The following is a 12,436-nucleotide window of genomic DNA, read 5'->3' as shown; positions in this document are numbered from 1 at the left end:
TTGGTTAGCTTTTGAAATGAAACTTGCTAGGAACCAATGGGGAAGATGGAAAACAAGGATAGGATGGGACATCTGAATATACAACAAAGTCGAATGTACCCTGGTAACTGAAGAATAGAAGTTCAGGATTCTCTCTCTGCCTCTGAGTGACAGCCAATACCCACCACCAAATGGGGACGTCGAGTAGATTTAGTCTCAAGTGTTGCAAAGCTGAAAACAACGAATGGTCACCTAATACAGTTATTTATGAAACTTACATTTCTATCACCATATGACAACAGGAAAGATTACTGATTCTCATGAATTTCCTAGAATTTAAGCAACCCACATCAACATTAATATAACTAAAGTTATATGTAAGACTAGAAAGACAGACAGGCAGGCAGACAGACAGACACACACACAACTTCCACAATACAAATCAAACTATATTGGATTTTATTTTTATAGGAACTAAACATGACCACTAGATGGCACTGGAGTCTGATTTCATCTATTCCAGAACAGTCTCTGGGAAAAACAACTGCAAGGCTATCATAAATTTTCTGAGTCAGTTACTTGCTTATCTGATATAGTGCAAGGAATAAGACATTTTGATATTCTTTTTCAAGTTCCTGGCAATCTCCCATCAGTAAATGAACACACCACCAGCTCAACCTGAAGCAACGTGATCTTGTCCAGACAAGTGAGTTCCATGAGCCCTTGAAGAGTTTCCTACAAGTAAATTTAAGTTTCTACAAATGGAATAGATTGTAATTTATAAGTGATATAAAAAAAGCATGATATGAATCTGTCAAAGCACTGATTCTAGCTGTTAATTTCCCCTAGCAATTCAGATCTCAGTTCTGGCACATCCAGGGTAATGCCTGGAAATTGATTCAACAAATATGCATTGGGACCAAGGTCCCAGGGTCAGCTTAGATACACAGAGGTAGCAGCATCCCTTGTGGAGCTTACATTCCAGAGGAAGAGTTAGACTATAAGCGAGTGAACAGACATGCTGATTTTAGATGCCATGAACAAAATGGTGAACATGATGAAGATAAGTGGAGGGTACATTTGATAAGGCAGTCATAAGCCTTCTCTGAAAAGGTGAAATTTGAGCCAAAGCTAGAAGGTCAAGACAGAGTCAACCACAGAAAGAAGACCAGCATGGTATAGGCACCAAGAGGAAAGAGGATTAAAAGAAAGGAGCTGGGAGAGGCAGACAGGCCAAGCCATGGAAGGACTTCTAGTTTCTATTTCATCTTGTTATGTAAGTCACTGAAGGATGTTAAGAAAGCAAACAGCATACTACATATAAAATATGCAAATAACAAAGACCTACTCTACTGCATAGGGAACTATACTCAATATTTCATAATAACCTATATGGGAAAAGATCTGAAAAAGAATAGATATATGTGTGTGTATGCCTAACTGAATCACTTTGCTATATACCTGAAACTAACACAACATTGTAAATCAACCATACTTCAACAAATAAAAAAAACAAGCAGCACAACTGATTTGCATTTTTAAAAGATCATACTGGCTGCTAGGGTAACCAATTACATGATACAGGGTAACCACAACAAACACTCAATAAAAGTATATTAAATAAATTAATGAATCAATGACTATGGCTACTATGTGTCTAACACCAATTGAGTGCTTATTATTCACTGAAATTCACTTTACACCCATCACACTGACAGAGTTAAGCACACACTTAGGACAGTGGTTCTCAAGCTTTAGGATCCATCAGAATCACCCAGAACATCTATTAAACACCAACTGCTACACCACACCCCTAATCAGACCTTCCCATCATGTCCTCCCTTCACAGCTTCAGATTCAGTAGACTTGGGAGATGGAGCCCAGGAGTCTGTATTTCTAAGAAGTTCCCAGATGAGGCTGATGCTGCTGATCCAAGGACCACACTTGGAGAACCACTGCTGTATAAAATGTTAAAAACAAAAACAAAACAGGGCGGACATTGTTCTATTACGGTTCAGGATTCTGAATCTTAAAGACCACATTCATCTTTTTCTTGTATAACATATATGGGAAATATTATTCATTTCCTGGCCCAAGACGAAGTCCCTATCTTCTTTACTAATAGACCCTCAGTTTTATTCAGGACTATTGTCCCCAGTTCCACAGTTTAAGTCAGGAGTGATTTAATGAAACATAGTAGCTTCATCCCCTTTGGCCAGATACTACTCCAGCCTCCCCTAAATGGCCATGGGATAAAGGAGAAATAACAGGAGTGAAGTGAAGGTGCTGGGAAAGACTTTCCTCCCTAATGAAAAAGAGCAGGGAACGAGGCACCTTCACTGGTAGGAGTGAATACGCTCATGAAAAAATAGCCACAGTTTCAAAACTGTGAATACCTATTAGGCAGTGCTGTGCTAGTAAGTGTTTAACAATAGGCTTTCAGCAATGAAAAACAAATTGCTGATTTCCATGGGGTAAATGCTCCCACAATGGATGACTTCAAGCTACCAATGTGTCATTGGATATAAAAATGGGAAAAGATATTAACAACAGACTCTCATGTCCCAGTAAAAGCCAGCTTCAGCAAACGATTGCCGGGGATTCTAAAAGCGAAGAGTGGGGTGCACCTTTATGCTCAAATATATGATAAGCAAGGTTAATCTTTCATTTATTTTGCATATAATCTCTCCTAAGAGCCATTTGCATAGCTGCATAAGTAGCTTTGAAGGTTCATACACAGTGTCTAACACAAATGAAGACACTCAGATTTGTGGTTGATGGGGAGCCCCTTTGCCATGACTATTAATGTTTAATTGAAATATAAACCTACAAATAGATTCTCTGCAGACTTTTATGCATCATTAGAGGATATATTTTAGAAAGCTAGAGTCTTTCTAAGTCTCCACAAACTGCCCCGCTTGTTTAGCTATGCTACATTTCTCCATGTTGTTTAAAGAAAATAACATTTATAGCAAATGGAAGCAAACTTAATTTTGAGGTAGCTTTCAGTTCCATTCAGTCGCTCAGTCATGTCCAACTCTTTGCAACCCCATGGATTGCAGCATGCCAGGCTTCCCTGTCCATCACCAACCCCCAGAGCTTTTTCAAACCCATGTCCATTGAGTTGATGATGCCATCCAACCAGCTCATCCCCTGTTGTCCCATTCTCCTCCTGCCTTCAATCTTTGTCAGCATCAGGGATTTTTCCAAGGAGTTGGCTCTTTGCATTAAGTGGCCAAAGTACTGGAGCTTCAGCTTCAGCATCAGCCCTTCCAATGACTATTCAGGACTGACTTCCTTTAGGATTGACTGGTTTGATCTCCTTGCTATCCAAGGAACTCTCAAGAGTCTTCTCCAACACCACAGTTCAAACGCATCAATTCTTCAGCACTCAGCTTTCTTTATGGTCCAACTCTCACATTCATACATGATTACTGGAAAAACCATAGTTTTGACTAGATGGACTTTTGTGGGTGAAGTAATATCTCTGCTTTTTAATATGCTTCCTAGGTTTGTCATAACTTTCCTTCTAAGGAGCAAGCATCTTTTAATTTCAAGGCTGCAGTCAGCATCTGCAGTCAGCATCTGCAGTGATTTTGGAACCCAAGAAAAGAAAGTCTTGTCACTGTTTCCATTGTGTCCCCATCTATTTGCCATGAAGTGATGGGACTGGATGTCATGATCTTCGTTTTTTGAATGTTGAGTTTTAAGCCAGCTTTTTCACTCTCCTCTTTCACTTTTATCCAGAGGCTCTTTAGTATCTCTTTGCTTTCTGCCACAAAGGTGGTGTCATCTGCATATCTGAGGTTATTGATATTTTCCCCTGCAATCTTGATTCCAGATCGTGCTTCACCCAGCCATCATTTCACATGATGTTCTCTGCATATAAGTTAAATAAACAAGGTGACAATATACAGCCTTGACGTATTTGGAACCAGTCCATTGTTCCATGTCAGGTTCTAACTGTTGCTTATTGATATGTGTACAGATTTCTCAGGAGGCAGGTAAGGTGGTCTGGTACTACCATCTCTTGAAAAATTTTCCAGTTTGTTGTGATCCACACAGTCAAAGGCTTTAGTGTAGTCAATGAAGCAGAAGTAGATGTTTTTCTGGAACTCTCTTGCTTTAGGGATTGCTTGAGGGAATCAGGAAGTCCAGTTGTTTCTACAGAGTAGCCATTAATTTTATCTTGTTCCTCACATCCCAGAATTCACCTTAGCTTCTTGTCAGTCATGCAAGGTTTCAACATCATAAAAAATTGTTCTAGCAAATCCTCTCTGACCCTCTTGACATGGCACCTCAGTATGGACAGTCCCTCTGTCTGGAATGCTTGCTCCTTCATTCCAGATTATCTCATCCTCCTCAACTGCAAGAATAACGTAGGAAAGTTACAAATATATACGTCCCTTGATCTACTCAGTCAGAATCTCCAAGAGAAGGAGCTTAGAAATAGAATAGTAGAAACAAATGCCCAGGTGATTGTTATCAAGTAGTTTTAGAAAAACCTGGCTTAGTTTTACCAGAAATACAACTGCTTCCTCAGAGAAGCCAAGCCCTCCCTGATCCCTGAGGTTGGGTCCCCTTTTTAACTGTTTTAGCCTTACAGGTTTTTGGGGGTTACTTTTAACCCTTGCACAAATAAAATTTATTGCCAGTATTCCCCTTAAGACTGTAAATTTTGTGAAAGTAGAAAGTGTGTCTTGTTCATTACTATATCTTTAGGATATAACGGCATCCTTGGCACAAAATAGATGCTCATTAAATACAGGTTGACTAATGACTCATGGGCCCATCTCATATCTATGAGCTATGGAAAATCTTAAGATAACAACCTCTCCTTCAGGGAATATTCATCACAGCAAGCTGGACTGTCAAACTTAATACGTGTCCTTGCATAGGTCCTGCACGCCCCGCACCCTGGTCCTGATTTCTTTTAGTTTGGAAAGACGTGGGAGTACTCCTAGCAGGATTAGCTATAATACATTTAAGTGTTGAGTGTGAGCATTAGAGGCCTGACATAATAGGGGAAAGGACAGTATACATTTTAGCTCATAGTCCTCCACAGCGCTGGATCCTAATCTGAGACTTCTCACCCGAAGTGCCTGTACCTCCACTCTCGGGTAGTCCCGTGTGGTGCAGGTTGGCGTGAACTCTTTCATCCTCCCATCTCCACAGGGCAAATGTTCAGCGCCGAGCTATTTAACACCATGTGTCAAGGGGGAGGCAGTGGAGGCGGAGATCAAAAAGGAGATGTAGCTTTTGCAAAGAGCACCGTATGTCTATTTTCATTTCCAAACCAAATGAGATGGGTTAGGGAACAAATTCAGAATTTGTGTCAATTTATTGATTCTTAGGGATCAGACACCTTACTTTTATTTTTATCTTCTTCTCAGTCTGCTCTCGTGCCAAGTGCTTGCCCCTTCGGATGCCTGTTCTCCATTTGGCCATTCTCGCCGGTTTTTTGGCAAAAATCTAGGGGAAATGGCAACCCACTCCAGTGTTCTTGCCAGGAAAATCCCAAGGACAGGGGAGCCTGGTGGGCTGCCGTCTCTGAGGTCACACAGAGTCGGACACGACTGATGCGACTTAGCAGCAGCAGCAGCAGCAGTAGACATGTCAATTTTAGGGAGACCAGAGAGCCATTTATGCCAATTTATTGCCTTCATCTTATGTGCCAGATGCTATATTAGTGAGCTAGCTGAATAGGGACTATCATTGTCAGACGTGACCAATGAAGAAAGAACCACTGAGAACTGGAGGTGACTTAGCTTACATCCATTCCTGGAGTTTGGAGAGCAAAATTCTTAAGCATAAACCCTATAAGCAAAAAGGCTCATGTGTTCTCATACTGGTCATAGAATTTTAGAGGTGTAAGAAACCTTCAAGATGCTCTAATGCCAAGATTTTTAAACCCCTGTTAGCCTCAGTTTGAAAAATATCTAATTGGAAGTGTGCCTTATACAATGGTTATAAGCATATCTGCTAATACTGTTTTTTAGGAGTGGGGGTCCCAGAGTCACCCATTCTTCCCCAATGATAGCTGCAGAGGAAATGTCCCTAATTAAGTTTGAAAATAGTGTGTCTACTGCAAGATTTTTATTTTACAGATGAGAGAATTGAGGTACAAAAAGGGCAACATTTTCCTAATGCCCACAGAACTCATCAGTGAAAGAGCCAGGCTGGATCAGAGCCTGGTTGCCTTCCCCGGAGCACAGAACTTCAGCTATTATTCCTTTCTAATATGTCTACCCTTAAAATCCATCCACTGGTAAGTTTAGGTAATTCCATAAGTATTTAACACCAGCATTCAGTAACAGAAGCAATCCCTAATCAGATTGGTACTTAATTAGAGCCAGTAACTGTGTATATGCCCACATTTCACTTGTACAGATTCAGAATCTGCATCCCCCAAAACACTTGAAAGAAGTTAGAAAAAGTAGAAACTGAGATTGCACCACTGCGCCCCCTAGCGGAAATACTCCATTACTCACTCCCTGTAAAACGAAGAAGAGTACTGGGATTTTGCCTGCTGGATTCCCTGGAATCACCAATACACTAGGGAGAAAGGAAATGTCAAGGGGCTCAACATGTGTCCAGCTTTTCCTTATGGGAATGTTGCCAATTGCTTTAAGTCAGTTGATCCTCCTTACAACTTCAATACAACCTGGGGGCAGAGTTGATGTGGACCAAAAGCAAATGAATTGACATGACATGATTCATTAATATGAGAGACCAAACAGGAAAGCATTTTCCCTTATATACTTTTACCTGAAAGTAATTTATGACTCCTGAAAAGGGTGCTTTTACTGGCTACTTCTGACGGATAAATTGTATTTGTCCCTTTCTATTTATTTTACTATTAATAAAATTGCCATGAAAATATACTATCCTCAGAAACGGAAGTCTGCCATCACATTTATTTTGCCATCTTTCATGACTTTTCTTCCAGGAACTCATCTATACATGCCAAATTTTGTTACTTTGACTAGTCTGGTTACTCTCTGCCAACCACCATATGTATCTTTTAATTAAGTAGAAAAGAGATCTTAAAAGCTCACATAAGCCCAGGAAACTCTATATCTGGCTGACAGCAAAGTCTCCTAATTTGCTAGCAAAAGCACAGATTGACAGAATAGAATAGATCAAGAAAATTGATCGTTACTCATATGCTGGATTGAGTCAATATATGTAAATCCATCCCTATTGCTGGCAGGCACTGAGATGCTTGCCATGCAGAACAGACACAGTTACAGCCGGTTTTCTAGTCCAAATGCCAGCCCTTCGCTTTAATGCAGCAAAACTACAGTTATGTACTCGGAAAGCTCTTTTGTATTCGTAACAACTGCAGTTTGAATGTGGTTCAGGACAGAGAAACTGTATTTACGAGCCGCCATCTCTTCTAAGTCAATACAATTTGCAGTAAATACAGTTTAAGTTAGAGCTACGGTATAGATGCTCTGGGAATTTTCTTTGTGGTTTTACTACATTTTTTGGAAACATTTTAAACGTTCACTGCTTTCAAGTTCATTTCTTTAAAGTGAACAGCCTCACATGGTTGTTGTGAAGATCAAGTGAAATAATAGATATGAAAAAGACTTTGAAGAAAAATTAAAAGCATTATGCAAATGGGAGATGATGATTATTTTCTTTTTGTCTCAAGGTCCTTTTACTTAAGGGCAATGCTCTCTAGTTATCTCAAGGCCTGTTTTAGCCTTGATTTTTAAATCGCAGAATATTCAAAGTAGCAGTGCATGAAAAACAGAAGGCTTAGGAACATAAAATACACATTATGTGTTTAGATATTCCTTAATATCTTTTCAGGGAAGAATAATTATGAAGCTCATAGTATCAAAGAAGAGTCGTGTTTCTTTCCTCAGGAGTAGGACTCAATGGCACATGGATTTGAGTCTTTCAAGAGCTGCTATCTTCTTTTCTGAGGCTAACTAACTCATTGTAAAGCTAAAGAAGGTCATTCATTTTTTGCTGTAAACTGCAAGAGGACCTGCAGAGTTCATAAGCAAATATAGGTAACCATCATTCAAGGGAGAATGACTCAGCAGTCTCATAATATATGGCAGTGGTCCCTAGGAAGGCCCTTTGGAAAAGAATACAGGCCTAGGCCTGCTGTAACTTCAAAAGTAATGGCACAGACATAGCCTATTAATTCATTCCTATCCATTCTAGTCCCTCCAGACAACATGGGGTCTCTTCCTATTCCTCTCACCCTAGAAGTGGCAAATGTCTCAGTTAGCCTGAGTGCCAGCAAAGTTTGCAGGGATGGAATTATAGGTTAGAGTGAGGAGGCCTTTTAAAGATCTTTTTTTTTTTTTTCAAATTATTTTCTATCCATTATTTCATTGCCCTTAAATTGTGTCTTCCATTCGACGCAGGCTTTTTCCTTCTGCTGGTAAACATCCTCAGGTCTCCCCAAGTTCTTAACGTGGTTGATTCCATATTCAACCACTAGGAGCCTCTTTCAAGTTAGCTATGGAACCTTGGTAATCTTCGATAGCTTCTTTACTCTCGAATACATTGAAGGCTAATCATACACATTTCTTGTTTCAGACTTGGAATCATGCAAATCCAAGAGGAGAAAATAGTACATATTTCAAGATTTCAGACTACATGTGAGAAATTCTCATTACTAATAATTGGATCACTGTTCCTAGACTTTGTCAGAGGGCAGAACTAGAGGGCAGCTTTCCATCTCCCTATTCCTAATGCTCCCAGTTTAAAAATAGTCACATTATTTACATTGTCAGATCATACAGATATTCCATGTTATATGCTTTCCCTTATCGTGATTTTTCTCTCTCTCTCTTTTTTTCTTTTTTGGTTTTCACTGTACCAGTAAATTTATATTGAATGTTCTCTAATCACCCTTAAGGTAAATTCGGTTGTCTGAAGCTACATTTTAGCACGGAGAGTTCAAAAAATTTTTTTCCAATCTTCTATGGAATATTTGTAGAGTACAATGAAAAATAAATTACTGGAGAAGTGATTCATGTGCTTGGATGTCACAGCAATGTCAAAGCGCTATAAAAGTTTCAAAATGCTTACTCTTAAATTCCATTCTTATTTCACTGCAGTCTGCTAGATTGCTCAGGAAAGGCACATGAGAACAATATTCTCTGTGTTGGTGCATGTTTACATCAGTTTACCAGAGGCTTTTTATACTTAAAGGTCAATTTTACTGAACATAAAGATTCTTGGCCCTCGTTTTCTTTCCTTAGCTTTCTTACATATGTTACTATATTTTCCATAGTCAGTAAAGTGTTTCTGTAAAAGTCTCTGATGGCAATCTAATTTTCTTTCTGTTGGTCTTTTTGCTTGGCTATCCAAAGAATTTTTCTTTACAGGATACTGTCAGCCACTATGGGCCAGTTTCCAGTGCTCTCAACATGTAATTTCAAATTCTCTTTTATTTCAGGAAAGTTCCTTGAATTATAATTTCCCTTCAGGAACCCCTATTATATAAAAGAGATTCCAAAATGTGTGGAACTTTTAGCAGTCTGTCGAAACCAATGGACCCCTTTTCAGAGTAATATTTGCAATGAAATGGAATACATAGAATATCACAGAAAATTAACTATATTGAGATATAGTTCCTAAAAATATTTTTAAATTGTGATATAGTAATGTATCTACTTCTTTATTATCAGATTAAATAATAAGAACTAGTGGCAGGTCCAATAATAACTATAAGTTTGGAAAAAGTGACAAATGTAAATGACATTTGGAGTTTTTTAAGCTATAATTTGATATTATGGGATTTGTGATTAATTTTGGTGACAAGGCACAGTTACTGTTAACACTACTGTGTTTTCATGCCTTAATAACTAAAGAAAAATGTTAAATTTCATCTAACGGTGAATGGCAGTGTAGATATATTTTTATCAATCAAACCCACAGATCACCTGAATTTTATCCACAAACCTGGAAGTTCATGCATCAGGTCAGGAATACCTGTACTAGATATGTGATGAATCTTCTAAATTGCCCCTTTCTCTCAGATGTTTTAAAATGGATTTTGATTTTTAAAAATTTCTTCCTTTTTTGCAGGGGAAGGGGAGAGGGCTGCACTGGGTCTTCATTGCGGCATGCAGGCTTTCTCTAGTTGTGGCACAGGTGCTTAATTGCCTTGTAGCACAAGATATCTTAGTTCCTCAAGCAGGGATCCATCCTTCATCCCCTGCATTGGAAGGCAGATTCTTAACATTGGAACACTGGGAAGTCCCTAAAATTTTCTTCCCTTTTGTGTTCTACTTCTCTTATTGCATTATCCTTTCTGTTTACTTCCTTTTGTGTTCCTCTTGCTGCAATTCCATTACAGAAATGATTTTGTTATTTTATTTCAAGTTCTTTATAAATCTTCCTTAATTAAAGTAATGAAAGAAAATAACCTACAGCCCAGATTACTGTACCCAGCAAGGATGTCATTCAAATATGAAGGAGAAATCAAAAGCTTTACAGACAAGCAAAAGCTGAGAGAATTCAGCACCACCAAACCAGCTCTCCAACAAATACTAAAGGATCTTCTCTAGACAGGAAGCACAAAAAGGGTGTATAAACCCAAACCCAAAACAATAAAGTAAATGGCAATGGGATCATACTTATCAATAATTACCTTAAACATAAATGGGTTGAATGACCCAACCAACAGACTGGCTGAATGGATACAAAAACAAGACCCCTATATATATTGTCTACAAGAGACCCACCTCAAAACAGCGGACACATACAGACTGAAAATGAAGGGCTGGAAAAAGATATTCCATGCAAATAGAGACCAAAAGAAAGCAGGAGTAGCAATACTCATATCAGATAAAATAGACTTTAAAACAAAGGCTGTGAAAAGAGACAAAGAAGGCCACTATATAATGATCAAAGGATCAATCCAAGAAGAAGATATAACAATTATAAATATATATGCACCCAACATAGGAGCACCACAATATATAAGACAAATGCTAACAAGTATGAAAGGGGAAATTAACAATAACACAATAATAGTGGGAGACTTTAATACCCCACTCACACCTATGGATAGATCAATTAAACAGAAAATTAACAAGGAAACACAAACTTTAAATGATACAATAGACCAGCTAGACCTAATTGATATCTATAGAACATATCAGTCCCAAACAGTGAATTTCACCTTTTTCTCAAGTGCTCACGGAACCGTCTCCAGGATAGATCACATACTGGGCCATAAATCTAGCCTTGGTAAATTCAAAAAAATTGAAATCATTCCAAGCATCTTTTCTGACCATAATGCATTAATTAGATCTCAATTACAGGAGAAAAACTATTAAAAATTGCAGCATATGGAGGCTGAACAACATGCTGCTGAATAACCAACAAATCACAGAAGAAATCAAAAAAGAAATCAAAAATGCATAGAAACGAATGAAAATGAAAACACAACAACACAAAACCTGTGGGACACTATAAAAGCAGTGCTAAGGGGAAAGTTCATAGCAATACAGGCATACCTCAAGAAACAAGAAAAAAGTCAAATAAATAACCTAACTCTACACTTAAAGCAACTAGAAAAGAAAGAAATGAAGAACCCCAGGGTTAGTAGAAGGAAAGAAATCTTAAAAATTAGGGCAGAAATAAATGCACAAGAAACAAAAGAGACCATAGCAGAAATCAACGAAGCCAAAAGCTGGTTCTTTGAAAGGATAAATAAAATTGACAAACAATTAGCCAGACTCATCAAGAAACAAAGGGAGAAAAATCAAATCAATAAAATTAGAAGTGAAAATGGAGAGATCACAACAGACAACACAGAAATATAAAGAATCATAAGAGACTACTATCAGCAATTATATGCCAATAAAATGGACAACGTGGAAGAAATCGACAAATTCTTAGAAAAGTACAACTTTCCAAAACTGAACCAGGAAGAACTAGAAAATCTTAACAGACCCATTACAAGCACAGAAATTGAAACTGTAATCAGAAATCTTCCAGCAAACAAAAGCCCAGGTCCAGACGGCTTCATAGCTGAATTCTATGAAAATTTAGAGAAGAGCTAACACCTATCCTACTCAAACTCTTCCAGAAAATTGCAGAGGAAGGTAAACTTCCAAACTCATTCTATGAGGCCACCATCACCCTAATACCAAAACCTGACAAAGATGCCAACAAAAAAAGAAAACTACAGGCCAATATCACTGATGAACATAGATGCAAAAATCCTTAACAAAATTCTAGCAAACAGAATCCAACAACACATTAAAAAGATCATACACCATGACCAAGTGGGTTTTATCCCAGGGTTGCAAGGATTCTTCAATATCTGCAAATCAATCAATGTAATACACCACATTAGCAAATTGAAAAATAAAAGCCATATGATTATCTCAATAGATGCAGAGAAGGCCTTTGACAAAAATCAACATCCATTTATGATAAAAAATCTCCAAAAAGCAGGAATAGAAGGAAC

This window comes from Ovis canadensis, chromosome 25 (assembly GCF_042477335.2).
Source record: "Ovis canadensis isolate MfBH-ARS-UI-01 breed Bighorn chromosome 25, ARS-UI_OviCan_v2, whole genome shotgun sequence".
NCBI classification, from domain to species: domain Eukaryota; kingdom Metazoa; phylum Chordata; class Mammalia; order Artiodactyla; family Bovidae; genus Ovis; species Ovis canadensis.
Note: the sequence above shows the minus strand (reverse complement) of the source record.